The sequence below is a fragment of the Falco punctatus genome (genome assembly GCF_963210335.1).
Source record: "Falco punctatus genome assembly, chromosome: 2".
NCBI classification, from domain to species: Eukaryota; Metazoa; Chordata; class Aves; order Falconiformes; family Falconidae; genus Falco; species Falco punctatus.
The window spans coordinates 79541545-79547730 of record NC_137581.1 but is presented as its reverse complement, the minus strand read 5'-3'; positions in this window follow the sequence as shown (position 1 = coordinate 79547730).

Here is a 6186-nt window from a genome sequence, read left to right as displayed (position 1 = left end):
GAAAAGATAACTGCTGGGACTACTGCTTCCATGCGTAAACATGTATACATTCTGAGATTGTGACTTCTTATTGGGGGGCAACTGTTTTATGCTGCTAAGATTAGCAGACAGGAGATTTCTTGCATTTAACAGGTGGTTTGAGGCTATAGCAATGCTGAAATTGTTGTTGAGAGGGGCTCTTTGCTCACTCCCCTGCTGTCTGGTTTTGCGTTGGTTGAATAATACAGCCACAAGAGACAGCTGACCAAGTTAGCTCATCTATCAGAAAGCTCTTTTCAACAATTTTTCATCTTCTTTGAAGGATCCATTTTACCAGTATCTGCCAGCCACCAAATCCTGGAATTTGAAACAACTGCTGAGTACATAAGGCATATGGTAAGAGAATAGGGTGGAACAGCTCTTCTTGGCAGCTGCCAGGTATTAGATTGACAGGGTTGTCAAGTCATGTTGCAGCTTCAGTGCTTTCTGTAAAACAAATCCTGGTGCAAAACCAGCAACTGCGTAGAAACATTTTTGTCCCACCAACATAGTCCAAAACCAGAACTCTGATACAGTATATCTACCGTTATGATCAATTGTTTTATTTCACCTACCACACACTGGAACAAAGAATTCTTTCAATAAGCACCTTTTTCCTACAAATAGTGTTTCATGATATTTTCAAGAAGCATATTTTGTAACTCAGTTTCTCCTCTTACCAGCCTTAGTCCATAGAAGTGAGCGACACAATTTTGAAAATTCTTTGGGCTCAGCCTGGGTGCAGCAGGCATGAGAGCCACAGGAATCACTGTGTTCTTTCAAGACTTTAAACTTTTACCTCATATTGACTGGGAACTCAAAATGTCACCGCTCTCCAAATAACTTCTGAAACAAAATGTTCTGAAAAAACTTTTCAGTCTTAAGGAAACTTTTGATTGCATTATGACTGAATGGTCTGGTTTTGACTCTTATCCGAGTCTAAATGCTTTGATTTCCCAACTGTATAAAATTGTAATGTTATCTAAAAATCAAAATTATAAAGGCAAAATAAAACCTATTTGACAGTGTTTTGGAAATAAGTGTTGTGATAACTTCTCCCTGGTAATTTCAGTGAAATTAGTGTGCTTCTCAGAGAGAGTTTCTTTTCACATAAACAAGATTTTTTTCAATAGTGCTGTTTTCAAATCAGCAAAAAAAAAGTGAAAGACCTTTCAATGGAGCAGTTTTTGTCAAGGATTCCTCTATGTTCATAATTTTCTTTTAAATAATTTAGGTAGTGACTATGCAAGAAAACCTTGCTCCATCTTAGGTTACCCTTTTCCATACCTACAGACCTTTCATTAGAAAGCATTAGCTCTGCCACAAAATGATGCAGAGAGTATCACCACAGCCAGGATCATGATTCCAGCCTTCCATTGCCTTTTTCCTGAAGAGTTATGATTAGCTTCATGTGGCTGCACAGAAGGGACAAGGTCGAGGTTTTATGGAAAAAGAGTGTCTTCATCTAGAAATGGGAAGTGAAAAAGAGGTGCCAAAAGATCATTATCAACACAGATATTGCTAAATAGAAGCTATGCTCCTGGACCCCAAAGCTAGAGACAACAGCTGGCTCAAAATTACAGTGCTTAGAGCTCATCCCTCTAAAGCAGGTGTCTCTTGGAGAGAACCAGAGAGTGAGCTAACAGTTGAGTACTGCAAAAGATCAGAGGTTTAGTGAGTCAGCTCTCTCCCTTATCTCTTTTTGTTCAGAGAAGACATTTGTGGAAGCTTTTCTCTGATTTTTCCATGGAGGCTCCAATCATGCCTTCTCCATTGCCTTACTGACGTGTGCCAGATCTAGAAGATTTCAGGACTAAAATCAGAAGATGAGACCATGAATAAAACATACTTATGCTAAGGGTATGTGGGGATCTCTTTTGGCTGCGGAATAAATGCTAAACATTAATTAGTTGCTGTGCTAAATAAGCGGTTTCTTTCCAAGAATTCACTCTATAACTTTGGCTTAATCAACTGTGTTTAGCAGCTAAATATTCCACGTTTGAACATCCTTGGAATACAGCTGAGTTTTTACAGTCCGGGTTGGATCCCCCTGCACAAATAGCACAAGGGCAACGGAACTGCTCCCTGCTAAACGTTCAAGTGACGAACACTGTATATCTCACTAGTCCAGTAGAGGAACACACAGGCTGTTAGTTCAAATATTCTTTCACTAGTTTAAGTTTTCTTTCACAAATAATTATTACTTTTGCTTATTAGCAAGAAGACAGCTACAGCCTTTTTTTCTAGACAGGTAGCCCTTATATGGAATTACCCCAGGGAAAGTCTGTGCTCTTTCCTCCTTAAATACAGTAAGTAAGTGAAGGCATAGGTAAGGTAAATGACAACATAATTAACATCTTCAAAGGACTGAGCATATACAAAAATGAGATAATAAGTGATGCATATAATTATACAAATATAAATATTATATGCATTATATCATGCATTACCCTGAAAGTGTGCACAACATCAATATAAATATACAATATGACTCTCCCACCCCTCTGCCTATCCCCAGCACCACAATAGAATGTCAATGTAAATTACTGTAATTAGTGACAAAGTTAATTCCATGAATATGTGGATTATTGAATGCTTCCAGCTGCTTTTTTACTCCCCATGAAGTAACAGTCCCAAGCTTTGTGGATTTTGAAAAAAAATTAATTACCTGTAATGACTGCCTAATGTACCTGGTATGGCAGCACAATCCCTTTTTGTACTCCAGAGCTACAAAAAAATGACCCTGTGCAACACAGGTGTGGGAACAAGGAGCTGGCAGCATTTGTGAATAGGGTACAGATAGCTTAAACAGTCTTGGCTTGCTACCATATCAAGCAGGATAGACAATTTTTTAGTGGTCTGCATAAGTTCATGAAGGACGATTTAGCTTAAGGCATGACTTTAATTTGCCTGCGATGTTGCTCTGGTGCAATTCAAAACCATCAAGCTCCTTTCTAAGTTAATGTAACTGCAAAGCAAGGGCAGCTAGGCTTCAGCTCTTCATGCCTGTTCCAACGTTGTTTATGAGGAAGAATTTTGCAAGTCAGATATTGAAACAGCAAGGGCTTAGCTGAAATGTAAATTACTCTTCTGGAGCCTGCCACAATTAATGGGAGGAGGATGGGACCCATATTCTTGTTTTGTTCAGTTTCAGGATTAAATATAATGGAAAGCTTTGTTTCCTTGTTATTGTCTTCCTCTGGAGACTCCGTTGGGAGATCAAGGACTAAGATTTGTCCCCTAATGTTATTTATTTGAGCCTTAGTTCTTTACAATGCTTTTTTCTTCTCTCACGTTCTTTAATTTGGTCTGATTTGCTCTCTCAAAGTGATATTAATTTAATAAATTCCTAGCCTACCCTCTGACTTTGAAGAACTTCTCCTCCACCAGCCTTATCTGTCCATAGCTTTCAAAATACACATGCAATAAATTAGCATCTTTGTCTAGCAAGGATATTCCCAGAAACAAAGGGATTTATTCTAAGCAAATTTAGCTGAAGATCCTTCTCTAAAGCACCAATTCTTTCAAAAAAATTCTTCATGTATGAGCTCTCCAAAGGAAATAAGCCTGAGAAAGTGCAAATTAGACACAACACCTGACACTTTTCTTCAGATTGTGAATTTGCATCTAGTTATGGCTACAGATCTTCTCTTGAATTCCTCAAGTATTTAAACATTTTTCTGCTTCTTGAAACATTGGTCATTTAGCAGAAATACTGAATGCCCTGTGCTCATTGTTACTGCTATGACTTTGAAAAGTCATACCAGTTTAGTGATAATGCCATAGTCACTTCAGGGATCTAGATAACTTGCATGGCAGCACATTGCTGATAGTGAGGATCACAGCTTAGCAAGGCACTGGAGTGTTTAAGTACAGAAGAAAGGCCGTAAGTACATGTTTACCATCAAGCAGGTGCTGCTGAATTACAGTTTGAGGCCACACAGATGAGTCAGGAAAGCATTTCAAGTGTAGAATGCACAGGATAACAAGAGTACCTATGATCACTAGCAAATAAAACAATACTACAATCATTAAAAATATTAACAATTAGCAGAGCAAACTCCAAGTCCTCCAAGCCAGCACTGGCATTGCCAAAGTCATTTGACCTCAATGCCTAAGGACTGTGAAACACACCCTTAAAGTCTGCACCTTTATAGCACCTGTTGTTTGAGATTTTCAGAACGTTTTCCTAGCATGGTTTGGCTACATTTCATAAGGCGCCTGCCCCAAGGGTTTCTCTAAGCTGTATTTCCCTGATTTTATTAACAGTGAAACTGAGTGGTTAGATATCTGGCTCAAAGTACTTACACAAAAGAGTTCCTGAAGCCTATGAATACCACCACTTAGAAGCTAGAAACCTGTCCGCTTTTGCCAAGGATAGCTTTCAAGTGAGTGCATGCAGCAGAGCAATTGGTACTACAAGAGGTGAAGAACTGGTATGTTGAAATTTCAAACACTTGGAAAATTTTCTATTTCCTGGAAGAAAGCTTAAAAGCCAAATAAATTTAAGTGATTAAACAACATGAGGATATGTAACCTGTTTATCTACTTCTACAATAGGAATGCAAGCTGGAGAGAGCTGTAGGTAAAAATTCTTGCTATATGGTAGGTGAACAGAAACAGAGATGCTTTAGGAATAATACTATATTTCTATATTAAGAAAATCCTGTTTGTTTTTGAGAAAAAGGCCGCACCACTTCCTTATGATGTATGTGTCACAGTCATGGTGTGAAATCAGCCGTTCCACTGAACTTATTCAAATTTTGGACATTTCATTAAATGACTGGCAATACAGAAATGGTATTACAGTATGTACTAGAATCTGTCTTTCTCAAACATTTTATGTAAGATGAGGCTGGCATTCCTGTTAGTCCTGGTATGAACCTTGGCTCTACAGGCATCCTGTTGCACTAAGAGTGGACAGAGGAATTCTTTGCAGCACATTGCCTGACATACAAATTCAATTCAAGACCCCACAATTTCTATGTGATGAGATATGGGTAGAGACAAGCCCCTAGACTCCTATTATGAGGTTACAGTGGATGAATCCATAACAAAACTAGCAGTATGTGACCTCTGCCCCTGTACAGGAAGACTGATCACTGAAGCATCTGACATCAGTTCACTCTCAGCAAAGTCTTCCCAAAGGGTAGTGGTAAGGTGGGATTAAAATGAGAGCTCCTAGCTTTCAGAGAGCATTTAACCACTCCTGAATTATTTTTTTTTCTTCTCTTCATGAAGCAACTTTTCTGGGATTTATTTCTCCAACAAGGAATGTAGGGAAAATCCAGATATTTATGGCAGATTCCTCTAAGAGTCATCTTTCAAGCAAGGTTTCCTTGAGGATCTCTTTAAAATTTCAAAAGTTGTACTTGAGCCAGACAGTTCACTGGTTTGTGCACCCAGAGCCAGGGCATCACTGCAGGCCCTAGATGTTAGAAAATCACTGCCCTTTGGTCACTCAACAGAAACCCACTTGAGGATCTTCATGGTTGTGTCTATGCTAATCCTAATCTCTATATTCATACCGTCAAACTGGATGATAGATTCTCTTGCCATGAAATCATTAAGCTGAACCAATAATCAACAATCATGGCACATTGCAGAAGAGGTCAGGATACTTCTGTGGCCTTCCTGTAGAAGCTCACAACCATCTATAAGTATAGCACATATGCTTAAACTTTTAGTTCACCCTAACCTGGTAGTGCACCATTTCAGTTTTGTGCACCATTTCACTATATCAGCACGACTTAGTATTTGTTAGAAAGTTCTCGCAATCGCCTTTCACTAAAGACTTTGAGATGCACTTCTCCTCTCCAGGTTGATTAAGGAGTGTTGTACCTATAGTATGAATGAATCATAAATGTTCCTTCAAGAAAGGAAGAAACTGTTACCTACTGATAACTAGAGTACTTCAAGATGCATTGTCCATATACACATTTATTACTGATTCTCCACCATCTGTCTCTCTGATCAACAGGTTTCTGCAGGTGAATGGAAACCACAGTGTATAAAATAGGTTGGGTGTGGAGGGTGGTGTACACCCCTTTGTGTGGAACATAAGGGGAGGTGGGTGCAAAAGCTACTGAAATGAAAAAGTCTTAAGTGCTGAGATCTTTATGACATATGTGTCCTTACACCATACAAGTACATAGAAAATATATAAAA